This window comes from Saccopteryx bilineata, chromosome 6 (assembly GCF_036850765.1).
Source record: "Saccopteryx bilineata isolate mSacBil1 chromosome 6, mSacBil1_pri_phased_curated, whole genome shotgun sequence".
NCBI lineage: Eukaryota > Metazoa > Chordata > Mammalia > Chiroptera > Emballonuridae > Saccopteryx > Saccopteryx bilineata.
The window spans coordinates 186,383,310-186,397,660 of NC_089495.1; the positions used below are offsets into that span (position 1 = coordinate 186,383,310).

Consider the following 14,351-nt stretch of genomic DNA (forward strand, 5'->3'; position numbering starts at 1 on the left):
CAAAATGCAGGTGTCTGACTTTGCAGATGTGTGTGTCCTGCATCAGGATAACACTCCACTGGAAGTGCCACAGATCCGTTTCAGAATGAGAACAGCTAGTTTTTCTTCTTCTTTTAAAATTGACTTTAGAGAAAGAGAGGGAAAGAAAGAGGAAGGGAGAGAGAGAGAGAGATCACTTGGTTGTTCCACTTCTTATGCATTGATTGGTTGATTCTTGGATGTTCCTTGACCAGGGATCAAACCCACAACCTTGACATTTCAGGATGGTATTCTAACCAACTGAGCTACCCAGCCAGGACCCAGCTGGCTTTTCTTAAAAATGATTCTTACTATTTATTGTGACAGATAGGAGAATCTCAGCAAGGATGGATGGATGGATGGAAGGACAGTTGGATGAATACAGGTAGATACTAGCTCATATTTTTTAAATTTTATTTTTTTAATTCCATGAAAAATCAGAAATTAGTCATGGAAAGACGGGACCTTCAAAAGTTGGGCAAATAAAAATTACTTTACTAATCACAACTTTTTATCTAAATAAAACGGATACAACAATTCTTCTTTGTGCTACTTTCCAACATCTTTTTCTTAAACATTTTACATTTTTGAGCTATAACTTATATACAGTAAAAAAAAACAAAAACAAAAAAACTCCTTTTAAGTGTATAATTCTATGAGTTCTGACAAATAAACGGTCAAGTACCCATAATCACAATCAAGACATAAACCACCTCCCTCATCCCAAATCCCACATGCCCTACTCCCAGCCCTGCCACCACCGGCTCCCTAGGTCCCTATAGCTATCATTTCCAGAACATCATAGAGATGGAGTCATGCACTATGTATTTGAGTCTGGTTTCTTTCATTCGACATAATGACTTGGAGATTCATTCTGCTGTTTGTGGACCCCTTGTTTATTTTATGGCAAAGTACTATCCCATTGGACAAATATCCCGCAACTTGTTAACCCATGCATCAATCAGTTCAAGGACATTTGAGGGGTCCCCACGTTGGGAGGACTATGAATAAAGCTGTCATAAAGAGTTGTGTACAGGTTTTGTGAAAACATATATTTTCATTCCTCTAGAAGAGAGAATTCTGGGTCATCAGGTGGAAGTATATTTAACTTTATTAAAAAAAACCTGTCAATCCTGTTGCCAAAGTGCACATACCGTTTCGTGTTCCCGCCAGCCAGGTCTGAGCGTCGCAGGTGCACCACAGACCCACATACACTGGGCATTGCCAGGGGGGTTTGTTTGGTTTTGTTTTCAGCCATCCTATTGGGTTTGTAGTGATAAGTCATTGTGGTTTTCATTTCCATTTTACTAATAACTAGTGACTTTGAAAATCTTTCCATGGGTTTATCTGCCATCTGCTTATCTTCTTTGGTGAAATGTCTGGCCAAATATTTTAACCATTTTTAAAATTGGGTTGTTTGAGCATTATTTATAGATTCTGGATGCAAGTTCTTTATGAAACATATGTTTTGCAAATAGTTTCTCCCAGTTCGTGTCTTCTCTTTTCATGCTTTTAACAGTGTTCCAAAGAGCCGAGTTTTTACACGTTTTGAAGGACTCTAATTTATCCCTTTTCCTTTGATGTGTGAACATTTTTCTTTTACTGTCATATCTAAGAAATGTTTGCACAACTCAAGGTCTCAGATTTCTTTTACCTAGGTGTACTACTAGAAGTTTTATGATTTTATGTTTTATTTTTGATGCAAGGTGTGGATTGAGGTTCTTTTTTTTTCTCTCACATGAATGACAATTGTTCCAGCGCCATTTATTTATTTATTTATTTATTCATTTTAGAGAGGAGAGGGAGAGACAGAGAGAGAGGAGAGACAGAGAGAGAGAAGGAGGGAGGAGCTGGAAGCATCAACTCCCATATGTGCCTTGACCAGGCAAGCCCAGGGTTTCGAACCGGCGACCTCAGCATTTCCAGGTCGATGCTTTATCCACTGCGCCACCACAGGTCAGGCGCGCCATTTATTTTTTAAAATTCCCTTGTCCATCTAATTGCAGCTGTGTTGAGAGTAAATTGGCCCCACATGTGGGATCTATTTCTGGATTCCATTCTGTTGCACTGATGCAGTTTTTCATCAGAATCACACTGTCTTGATTACTGTTGCTTTATTGTCAGCATAGGAATCAGAAAGTGTGAGTCCTCCAACATTGTTCTTTTCCAAAATTGTTTTGGTTATTCTAATTTTTTGCCTCCCTGTGTAAACTTTTAAAGACACTTGTAAACATGTACAAGAAAACGTTGCTGGTATTTGGCAAGGGAGATAAATTTAAATATCAGTTTGAAAGACTAACATTTTAACAATACTGAGTCTTCTAATCTGTGAATACAGTATATCTTTCCATTTATTTAGGTCTTCTTTGATTTCTTTCCTCATCATTTCCTTTTATATAGTTTTCAGCATTTAGATCTTACACAGATGTTGGATTTATACCAAGGTTTTTTGGGGGGTTAGAGATACTATTGTTAATTCCACTCTTTTTTGTTTTCTTAAGTGGAAAGCGGAGAGGAAGAGACAGACTCCTGCATGTACCCTGACCGGGATCCACCGGCATGCCTCCTACAGGGAAATGCTCTGCCCTTCTGGGACCACTGCTCTGTTGTTCGGCAACCAAGCTATTTTAGTGCCTGAGATGAGGCCATGGAGCCATCCTCAGCGCCCAGGCCATCTTTGCTCCAATGGAGCCTTGGCTGTGGGAGGGAAGAGAGAGACAGAGAGGAAGGAGAGGGGGAGGGTGGAGAAGCAGATGGGCGCTTCTCCTGTGTGCCCTGGCCAGGAATCGAACCCGGGACTCCTGCACGCCAGGCCGATGCTCTACCACTGAGCCAACTGGCCAGGGCTTTCCCTTTATTTTTAATATAATTCATTTAATTATAAGTTTATATGCTTAATTTTAATATTGGTCATGTTTAACAACCAATGTGCAACATTCCTGATAATTCAGCCATCTGCTTGTGTAAATTCAGAGCTGTGCTGCCTCCTTTGCTTACAAAACCTAATCCCAACTCAGACAAGCCTCAGGCAAACTCAGAGAATGAGCTGCTTGATGTGCAAGAGAAGTTCCACAGTTAAGTAGCTGAAAGGGGTTTGGGCTCTCCATTTCCAACAATGTGCACTGCAGTCTCCCTGCTAGAGGCCAGACCCAGATCTGAAGAACCAGGGGCTGCAGCGTTCCGATTGGCCATCCTTAGCCACGCCCCTTTCTGGATATGGGGGTGGAGTCAGCACCCTGTGAACCAGAGCAGGAAATAGCAGTATTCTGAGTGGCAACCCTGGCTATACCCTTCCCAGTAGCTAGGGGTGGACTCAGCACACAGTGGACCTGAGAGGGTAGAAATAGTATCCCCGGAACATCTGATTGCATTAGGGAGAGATAGTAGATGTCTGATTGTCAGAAACAGTGAGGGACCTCCACACAGCACCAGAAGCCCTTGATTAACTGTGGAATCCCATATGCACATGTGGCTTGAGGCTTTACAATGTCTGGATATAAACTTTTTTTTTTTTTTTTTGTATTTTTTCTGAAGCTGGAAACCGGGACAGTCAGACAGACTCCCGCATGCGCCCGACCGGGATCCACCCGGCATGCCCACCAGGGGCGACGCTCTACCCCTCCGGGGCGTCGCTCTGCCGCGACCAGAGCCACTCCAGCGCCTGGGGCAGAGTCCCCAGCGCCTGGGCCATCTTTGCTCCAATGGAGCCTTGGCTGCGGGAGGGGAAGAGAGAGACAGAGAGGAAGGAGGGGGGGGGGGAGGTGGAGAAGCAAATGGGCGCTTCTCCTATGTGCCCTGGCCGGGAATCGAACCCGGGTCCCCCGCACTCCAGGCCGACGCTCTACCACTGAGCCAACCGGCCAGGGCTAAACTTTTTGGTGCTCAAAGTTTTTTATCTTTTTTTAATTCAGTGAAAGGAGGGGGGCAGAGACAGACTCTAGCATGTGCCCTGACTGGGATCCACCCAGCAAGCCCACTAGGGGGCGATGCTCTGCCCTGCTGAAGCATTGTTCCACTGTTCAGCAACAGAGCTCTTCTTAGCGCCTGAGGCCAAGGCCATGAAGCTATCATCAGCACCTGGGGGCCAACTCGCTCCAATCAAGCCATGGCTGCAGAAGGAGAGGAGAAGAGAGAGAAAGAGAGAGAGAGAAGCGGGAGGGGGAGGGTGGAGAAGCAGATGGGCTCTTCTCCTGTGTGCCCTGACCAGGAATTGAACTCAGGACATCCATATGCCAGGCCGAACCTCTACCACCGAGCCAACTTGCCTGGACCTTCAAAGTTTTCAAATTTAAGAAGTTATACACACTTGTTTTAAACAGTACATATAGAGCTTTATATAAAAGCAGAGTTACTCATCTCCCCAGCCTCTGATCCCACCACCTGACTCACCCTATCCCCCCCACATCCCACAATCCCATAGCAAGCTTTTGAAGCCCTTCCCACACCCCTTTCCTGGCTTTGAGTCCCAGACCCACATGCATGTGGAGTGGTTTGTCCTGATTTTGCAGAAGTTGACCCAGACCACACACGTGATCCCGCAGCTTGCTTTTTCTCACTGTGCAATAAATCGTGGGCTTCCCTACCAGTCGTAGACAGAGCCCTGCAAGCATTAAGATTGGCTCTGGCTGGACAGGAGGCTTTTTCATTTATTGCTCCTACTGGGGGCATGGAAGTGCAAAGGCCTCCTGAGATTTCTAAATTTGGTCAGAGTGTAAGAGGTGGTGTAGGGTGCTTGTGTGCTAAAAATACCAGTGTGGGTCTGGGGTGGAAGCAGCACCCTCAGAACAGGCAAGGTGGGCCAGCCTGGGTGGCAGCTCACCCAGGCCCTTCGCAAAGCCTCTCGAGTCTCTTACGCCATGCCTCCACCCTCAGCACCAATGCCCATGGCCCAAGCTACACAGGTGGCAGTGGTGACTGTCCCAGGTGACCTGGGTACCATTAAAGAAGCTGTCCCAAATTGAGTTACCTACCTTCGCACTTCAGGATTTAGAACACATCCGGTTTCCACTGCACAGATATTGGCTTATTTTCAACACGCTTTAAAAAATCAAATAGGTAGAGGGACAAGGGATGGGGGAGGTAGACGAGGGTAAAAGGGGAATGAATGGTGATGGAAGGACACGTGACTTGGGGTGGTGAGCACACAGTGCAACAGACAGGTGCTCTATTATAGAACTGTACAGCTGAAACCTATATCATTTTACTAACCAATGTCACCCCAATAAATTTAAATTTAAAAAGTTTTAATCAAATATGCTTATTTTTTTTAAAAATTCACAATAGTATATATGGTAAATGGAAAACCAAAGTCACCTACCATCAATAGTAACGCTTTAGATCAGGGGTCCCCAAACTTTTTACACAGGGGACCAGTCCACTGTCCCTCAGACCGTTGGAGGGCCGGACTATAAAAAAAACTATGAACAAATCCCTATGCACACTGCACATATCTTATTTTAAAGTAAAAAAACAAAACGGGAACAAATACAATATTTAAAATAAAGAACAAGTAAATTTAAATCAACAAACTGACCAGTATTTCAATGGGAACTATGGGCCTGCTTTTGGCTAACGAGATGGTCAATGTCCGGTTCCATATTTGTCACTGCTAGCCGTAACAAGTGATATGACGCACTTCCAGAGTTGTGAGGCATGCGTCCCGCATCACTGGAAGTAGTACTGTACCTGAGCAACGCCGCGCTTTGTGGAGCACAGGATGTGGATGCATCCAATGAAAGAGGTGCCCCTTCCAGAAGTGTGGGGGGGCAATAAATAACCTCAGGGAGTTGCATGCGGCCTGCAGGCCATAGTTTGGGGATCCCTGCTCTAGATAGATAATATATCATCATCATAATAATATTGTTGGCCCTGGCAGGTTGGCTCAGTGGTAGAGCGTCAGCCTGGCGTGCAGCAGTCCCGGGTTCAATTCCCGGCCAGGGCACACAGGAGAAACGCCCATCTGCTTCTCCACTCCTCCCCCTCTCCTTCTTCTCTGTCTCTCTCTTCCCCTCCAGCAGCCAAGGCTCCATTGGAGCAAAGTTGGCCCGGGTGCTAAGGATGGCTCTATGGCCTCTGCCTCAGGCGCTGGAATGGCTCTGGTTGCAACAGAGTGACGCCCAGATGGGCAGAGCATCGCCCCCTGGTGGGCATGCTGGGTGGATCTCGGTCGAGCGCATGCAGGAGTCTGTCTGACTGCCTACCCATTTCCAACTTCAGAAAAATACAAATAATAATAATAATAATAATAATATTGTTGTCATTAACATTTTTGAGCATTTGCTCTCTGCCAGGCGCAGTTTTAACACTCTACAACATCAACTCCATTAATCCTCGCCACAGTCCCCTGACGGAGGTGCAGCACTGCCCCCTTCCTACAGGTGTCCCCATTTTGTAGATGAGGAAAGAGGCTCAAAGCAGTGGCACCTTAAAATAGACACACTAAAACCAAAGACAGGTCTATCTCAACTGTCCTGGTACCCGCGGGTGAAAATTCAGCTATGCTGGACTTTGAATCTCATGTTTCTTTATTCATTCACTCATTCATTTATTCAAGAAGTGTTCACTAAGCACCTACTGTGTGCCCGTGTTGCGGAGGGCGTGCAGGAGCTCTGTCTGTTAGTGGAAAAGGGTGCACTGAGGACAGGCATATGGGAAGTCTTTCAGAACTATGACAGTGGGGAGGGAAGAGGGTAATCACTAGTTGATGGGGGGGTGGTGAAAGACCAAGTTTCTAAACTTTGAAGAATAAAATCTAGTTGAAATATGGGGGGAGGGGGGAGGATTGGCAACTCAGGCTCCTAATAAGATGAATTAAAGTAAGTTTTATGTCTTCATTGGACACCCCTATTATTAACACACTAAACAAATTATTTAACCTCAGTTTCCTCATCTGCAAGATGGGAATAATAGTACCAGCTTCACAGAGTGACATCCATGAGGATGAATGTGTCACAGTTTGTGAAGCCCTCCCAGCAGTGCCTGCCACAGAGTAAATGCTCAAAATGTCACTAACAATAAATTACTACGGTTTTTGGCAAGTGATAGTGTTTCCACTTGCCAAAGCAGTGTTGTTTTTTTTTAATGTATTAGATTTTTAAAGTTAGTTTAAAAGTGGCATGCTCATGGTGAGTTTAACTTCAAGATGTATTATCATGTTTGTCCTCGTTTGCATGGTCCTCAAATTTACAAGCACAAAAAAATTAACCTGTAACTCCCACATGCCTCTTTTGTCCTCCTAAAGCTTTCTTTAGAAAGAAGTGGAAATCCAAGACCATTCTTTTAAACTAAACTAATAGCAATTTATTGACTTGATGGGGGATTTAAATTCCTTACCAAGTGGCAAAAGCAACCTAATAACAAGCAATATTTCTAAAGTAGCACGACTCACAGCCTGGGGCTTTCTAAATCGGATTTAGACAGGCCAACCATCCATCTTTCACCACTGAAGTTCCTCTCTGCAAAGCAGTGTGGGTTGGCAGGGACTCCTATCATAGTAACCAGCCTCCACTGGAAGATGTTTTGAGGTTTTCCTCTCACCTCTCTCACCTCCAAATGTGCTCAGCACAGTGGCATTGAGGACGGTGGAGTTTGGGGGATGGCGTTACAAATCTGGAATTATTGTTTAATCGTATGACTACAGAAAGAGCTGTCAGCCTGGCCTCAGATTCCGCCTACTTCCTCTTCTTTGTCGGGGATGTCAAACTAGTTACTGCCTCTGAGCTTCGTTTCTGCCCTGGAGAGATGAGTTCCTGAACTTCTCAGGGCCTCAGTTTCCCTTTCTGTACCTCAAGCCACTTCTGGGACTCTTGAGATGGTAAAATAAAATAATACAGCCCTAGCCAGTTGGCTCAACAGTAGAGCATCAGCCCGGCATATGGAAGTCCCGGGTTCGATTTCCAGTCAAGGCACACAGGAGAAGCGAGCATCTGCTTCTCCATCCTCCCCTTTCTCTCTCTCTCTCCCTCTCTTCTCCCACAGCCATGGCTCAATTTTCGAGCAAGTGGGCCCCGGGCACGTAGGATGGCTCCATGACTTCGCTTCAGGTGCTAAAATAGCTCAGTTGCAGAGCAACAGAGCAGAGACCCCAAATGGGCAGAGAATCACCCTGTAGGTGATTGCTGGGTAGATCCCAGTTGGGGCACATGTGGGAGTCTGTCTTTCTGCCTCCCTGCCTCTCACTTAATTTAAGAAAAAGAAAAGAAAAGAAATAATACAGGGAAAACTGCTTGGCACAGACTCTGGTACGTCATAAGTGCTAAGTAAATTCTGTTATTATCATTACTGCTGTCTATAGACCAGCGATAACTCCACCATGGCCGCAGGATCGCACCAGATAGAGCTGTGCATAGGCATCCACGGTGCTGAGAGGGTGGTGACATCTGAGGTCAACTGATGAGCAAACTTAATTACACCTGCAAACCTGCCACCTTAATTTCCCCTGCTGTGTGACATAACACAGGTTTACAGGGATTAGGATGGGGACATTTTGGGGGACATTATTCTGCCTACCACAGCAAACTAGAGTAAATCACTTCACTTCTCTGAATCTGTTTCCTCACTGTCAGGCCCTGCTGCCCCTGACTCATTTGTTAAAAGAAAATGAAGAGTGAGGTCAGCCCAGAAATGTGAGTCCCTGTCACCAGCTCCACCCCACCTGAAAAGACCCCAGGGTCAGAAAAGCTAAAAGGCACTCACTGTAAACCCTCACTGGGCACCTGGCCAGCAGTGAGTGCCCTGGAGAGGAAGGAATAGGTGAGAACCTTAGGGGAGGGGCAGGGAGGGGCAGGGAGGGGCAGGGAGGGTTGAGAGAGGAGAGAAATGGAAAGAGTGAAAGAAAAGAAAGAGAGAGAAACGGAGGGTGGGAAGAAGGGAGAGAGGGAGGGAAGGAAGTAGGGAAAGTCAGTAGAGTATCTGTCCACCTCACCTCCAAGGGATACAAGCTCTTCTGCTGCCCTTGATGGGGGTCCCTACCTCAGCTCCTCCATGGCCCCCAGGGGCTGCAGCCTCCCCTTCCCAGCGGAGCAGGTGGCAGGAATGGAGCCCTATGTGGCCTGGGGGAGAATGAGCAGGCTACTTTGCATATGTAAAGAAGCTCCTAGTCCAGGAGGGAGGCCAGTCTGGTAGGGGTGGGGTTCAGGGATCTCCAATCCCCATCCCTTCCTCAGAGATCACCACCCCACTTTGAGCTATTTGCCGTCACACTCTGCTTGGCCCGGAACAGGCTGCTGGACCTTGAAGCCAAGCCTGCCAAAAACAGTCATGCAACTTTGTTTCCAAGAAGCTAACCTAAGAGACAGGGAAGGGAGGAAGGCTGTGGGTGCAGGATTGCACTGCTCTTCCAAGATGCAAAACAATATTAAAACAACCTAAACAGTGAGCAGTAGGGGAGCAAAGCTATGAATGTGACCTGGAGGGTGGGTTCATTTTAACCCAGCTGTGCACAGAACGCTCCATGGGAATCTACCGGAACCTAGGCAACCCCCTGTGAGGTAGGTCCCCACCCCCATTTTATAGATGGGAACACTGAGGCTCCTTATTTGGAGAAAAAAGCCTGCTAACCCAGGACATGGATATCAATGCTTCTGCACACCCAGTCACCTGAGCTGGGAACCCCTGGAAACTGCTGCCGCCAACGTGGGCACCTCAGGACAATGAAGCAACTGACAGACATTGGCGTTGACAAGACTGAGTATTCTTGCTGGTCCTTTAAGCCACTGTTGGACTCTGGTGGGGCAGGAAGGGAGTATGCAAAATGGAACGCAGCTGAGCCCTTGTGATGGGGTCACAGGCTGCCCCACGTTCATAAAGACGTCCTTAAATTTGCTTTGAACATTTTCACACCAATGAACTCTTTTTACCCTTGGGAGATTCCTGCTAAGACCCTCTCCCAGCAAATACCCTCTCTCCCACAAAGAGAATCAAGTCATCCCAGGGCCACAAGCTCAAAGGCCTCTGGGCCTGGCAGGCAACCAAAATGAGTGAGTAGAGAGAGGCAGGGACTGCATTTTCACAAGAACATTCGCCATCATTCTCATATATTGGCTGCTAATTTACAATTTTTAGAAATATTCCCATTTGTTGGAAAACGCTGGTTGTGCAGCTGAATTTGCTCTGGGCCTCCACCTCCCCTCTGGGAGAGCTGCTCTGGGCTTCCTCTTGGTCCTCCACAGAACAGTGTGTCTCCCTGAGGGTTTCCATGGCCCAAAATAGCTAGAAGAGGCTATTTTTACAGGACTGATAGCCAAGGTCCGAGGAGCCGGGGCAGGTCAGCGCTGGCGTGGAGCCTGTTATCGCCCAGCCCTGAGCTGCGGGACTGGGTGCCTGGAGGTATTCAAGAAGCCCAGGAATGTTCCCAGTGGCGACTGTCTGGGGAGACTCCTGGCAGCCCGGGGCTATAAATAGGACATGGGGCAAGTGGGAGCCCAGGGACAGGTGGCTGCCAGCGGGAAGGCAGGTCCCTGCTTCAGGAGTTCCTCCTTCTGTGCCGCTCCCTGAGCCCAGTGCCCATTTCCCTGACATTTGCATGGCAGTTGCCTGGGTCCTCAGTCAAAATACATGCAAATCCGGGGAGGGGGAGGGGTACAAAGAAAACTGGATAGAGGGTGACGGAGGACGATCTCTCTTTGGGTGGTGGGTATGCAACAGAACTAAATGACAAGATAACCTGGAAATGTTTTCTTTGAATATATGTACCCTGATTTATTGATGTCACCCCATTAAAATAAAAATTTATTTATAAAAAAAAATGCATGCAAATCCAATATCTGCGCCCCCCCCCCCAGTTAGCCACTGATTGGCATTGTCTCTTGAGAGCCCTGAACTGAGATGGGGGAGGGAGAGCCGGTGTTCTTTCATTCCCCAAATGTGCACTAAGCACCTACTATGTGCAGGCTTGGTTCCTGGAGTGAACAAAAGTCTGGGTCAGCCAGCACTGACTGTGCCCACGATGCCCTGGGGGTCTTGGTGAAATGAGAGTCCAATGCAGCAGGTCCGGGGTGGGCCCCAGAGTGTGTGTACCCCGCACTCAGTGGCCAGTACAATGCAGCAGGTCCGGGGTGGGCCCCAGAGTGTGTGCACCCCGCACTCGGTGGCCAGTCCAATGCAGCAGGTCCGGGGTGGGCCCCAGAGTGTGTGCACCCCGCACTCGGTGGCCAGTCCAATGCAGCAGGTCCGGGGTGGGCCCCAGAGTGTGTGCACCCCGCACTCGGTGGCCAGTCCAATGCAGCAGGTCCGGGGTGGGCCCCAGAGTGTGTGCACCCCGCACTCGGTGGCCAGTCCAATGCAGCAGGTCCGGGGTGGGCCCCAGAGTGTTTGTACCCTGCACTCGGTGGCCAGTCCAATGCAGCAGGTCCGGGGTGGGCCCCAGAGTGTGTGTACCCTGCACTCGGTGGCCAGTCCAATGTAGCAGGTCCGGGGTGGGCCCCAGAGTGTGTGCACCCTGCACTCGGTGGCCAGTCCAATGCAGCAGGTCCGGGGTGGGCCCCAGAGTGTGTGCACCCCGCACTCGGTGGCCAGTCCAATGCAGCAGGTCCGGGGTGGGCCCCAGAGTGTGTGTACCCTGCACTCGGTGGCCAGTCCAATGTAGCAGGTCCGGGGTGGGCCCCAGAGTGTGTGTACCCTGCACTCAGTGGCCAGTCCAATGTAGCAGGTCCGGGGTGGGCCCCAGAGTGTGTGTACCCTGCACTCAGTGGCCAGTCCAATGTAGCAGGTCCGGGGTGGGCCCCAGAGTGTGTGTACCCTGCACTCAGTGGCCACCTGCACTGCCTGGGACTTATGGGCTTTTATTGTCCTAAATTATTTTACCTTTTCTGCATGCTGGAAAGTTGAGGTAATAAATGGTTAGTTGGGTGGGAAGCTGCACGCCCAGGAAGACCTCCCATCTGAACAGTCAGCTCAGTAAACTCCGCCCCACGGGCCACCCTCTGTTTGGGTAAATAACGTTTATTGGCATCATGATTATGAGGCCCTCAGTTTCCCTCTGTGAAATGGAGCCAGTGATACTCACACCACCATCTAGCAGGGATATTGTGAGAATTAAATTATATATTATATGCAGAAGCTTTTTGGAGGGCTGGAAATCACTCGTTATTGTCAACTAAATGGCAAAGTCAAGTTCAAATTCATGGCGCACAGGTTGAGAAGATTTAGGGAAACTTGCGAGGGGCTGGGCTGATTCATCACGGGTGATTCTCAAAATGGGTCTAGAAGAATAAGGATGGGCTGAGACAATCCAGGAAGACATTGGGTGCAGGGAGCCTCAGAAGGCAAAGCTGGGAGAGAAAGGAAGTCTCCAGGCAGGCAGGACCCGCCGGCCACACGCAGGAGGCAGCAGGAGAGGTCGGCAGCCCTAGCCGGAGAACTCAGCGTGTCTGCACGTGGGCAGCAGAGGTTTGGCCCTGTGAGTGGGTGGGAGGGGAAATCTCAGTCTGGCGTGGGCAGTAATGGAGAGCAGCCACCATGCGCCAGGCCTGCAAGCAGGGAGGGAAGTGCTGACCGTGGCGGCCTAGACACAGAAAACCACACTGAAAATATAAAGCGCAATATCTGGTGATGGGTGTCAGGGAGACAAGGAGCCAGTGGTGGCCAACCTTGGAAATTTCCGTTTCTGACTGCTGAGTTTCTAGAACCACAGGGACACCATGCAAGCTCTGGTAGGTAGCAGGATGGAGGTATCAGCCCTGGTCTGGGGGATACACCCCAAACTTCTCCAAAGGTGGTCCCAGGAAACATCTCCTATAACTTAACAAGTCACTCAGGGTCAGCGCATCTTAGATGCCGTCCCTTTGTGCACGATTGTACAACATCAGCATGTCTCCCTGACCCGCACTGGAAATACCATTATTATCCCTTTGGGCGGCAAAGGCTGAGAGAGGTGGTCTAACTTGCGCTTTTATCAACATCTAGTGCTTGGTGGAAGGGGATTTATGCCCAACTTTGTCCAATTCCATGTCCTCTGAAGACCCACCTTTAGCCAAATACCCCTCAAAAGATGCTAAATATTATCCTGCACCTTCTGGTTTCTCCTGCTGTCCCTAAGGAAGTCCCCAGGACATAGGATGTGGAAGAAAGAGCTTCCTCCAAGACCACATGCCTGAGCCTTCTGCTGTCAGACAAGCTGAACCTTCTGTCTTTCCAAAGAGCCTGGGGTGGGGTGGGGGAGTGCAGCCTCCAGGAAGTCAGGCTACTGGGGGTTCAGTGTTATGAGAAGGTCTGATTTCAGCAAGGAAATTGACCAAGTCAGATTGCAAAATGCCAGAGAAGGTTTCTTAAAAATCATGTAGCAAGGGAGGAGAGGGAGGTCAGTACACCCTCCAGGGAGTGGCCCAGGCAGCAGGGAGAGGACGACCATAAATGTAAGGTGTCCGTCTTCATGCAGGGCCATGGGGGAGACTCACACAGCCTGAGCGTGCTGCCCTCAGTTGAGGAGGTATGTGAATTTTGGTTGAACCATAAGGTGGAATAATAATTATAATCACAACCACTTATGCTGTCTGTATTAGCTTCCCATGTCTGCTGTAACAAAACACCATGAATTTGGTGTCTTCAAACAACAGAAATTCATTTTCTCACAGTTCTGGAGCTCAGAAGTCCAAAGTCAACTTGTCCGTAGGGTCACATCCCCTCTAAGGGCTCTATGGGAGGCTTCCTGCCTCTTCCAGCTTCTGGTGGCCCCAGGCCTCCTGAGCTTGTGGCAATGTCACTCCAGTCCCCGCCTCAGTCTTCACAAAGCCTCCTTCTGTGTGTGTACCCTCCCCTTCCCGTCTGGTCTAAAGACACTGGTGGTCATTGGTATGGGGCTCACCCTAATCCAGGATGAGTTCATTTGAGATCCTTAATTACATCTGCAAAAACCCAAATAAGACCACATTCACAGCTTCCAGGTAGACGGTGACGGGGTTCCCTCCTTCAAGGGATGGCTTTCGGAGCACAATCTTGTGTATTCTAGGGGTGAAAACATGAGTTTCTGCTGGGCCAGGAGCAGCGAGTTGGCTGCAAAGCTGCACCTTCTTGACCACAGTTCCCTGGATTTCACTCGTCACCAAGTGAGAGGGGGGCAGGGAGTTTGAGATGTTTATATGGGAGGGAAAGCGTTTTACAACTAACAAATTCTGCTGGGCTGTCTCCAAGTGGCCCTCCCCCAGGTGTCTGCTTTGTTTCTGGGAGGCTCCCAGTCATGCTGGGCTGGGGAAGGATGCATATGAATGAGACCTGAACTACTTGAATGGTGGCCTCACTATGTGGTCCACCTGACATGTGTGGGCCTCACACCTGGTAAGGGGCTCCTCACCTTCCTGTCCATGGTGGTCCAGTGTGAGCCGATCCCCCCCCCCCCC

At 48.7% G+C, this 14,351-nt stretch overlaps 1 non-coding gene across 1 annotated transcript; it reads right to left on the minus strand.

The window, feature by feature from the left end:
* Positions 1 to 3,809: 3,809 nt before the first annotated feature.
* On the minus strand, positions 3,810 to 3,885 carry TRNAS-GGA (transfer RNA serine (anticodon GGA)). Its single transcript has one exon. It is a non-coding gene; the product is annotated as a tRNA-Ser (tRNA).
* Between the last annotated feature and the right edge of the window lie 10,466 nt (positions 3,886 to 14,351).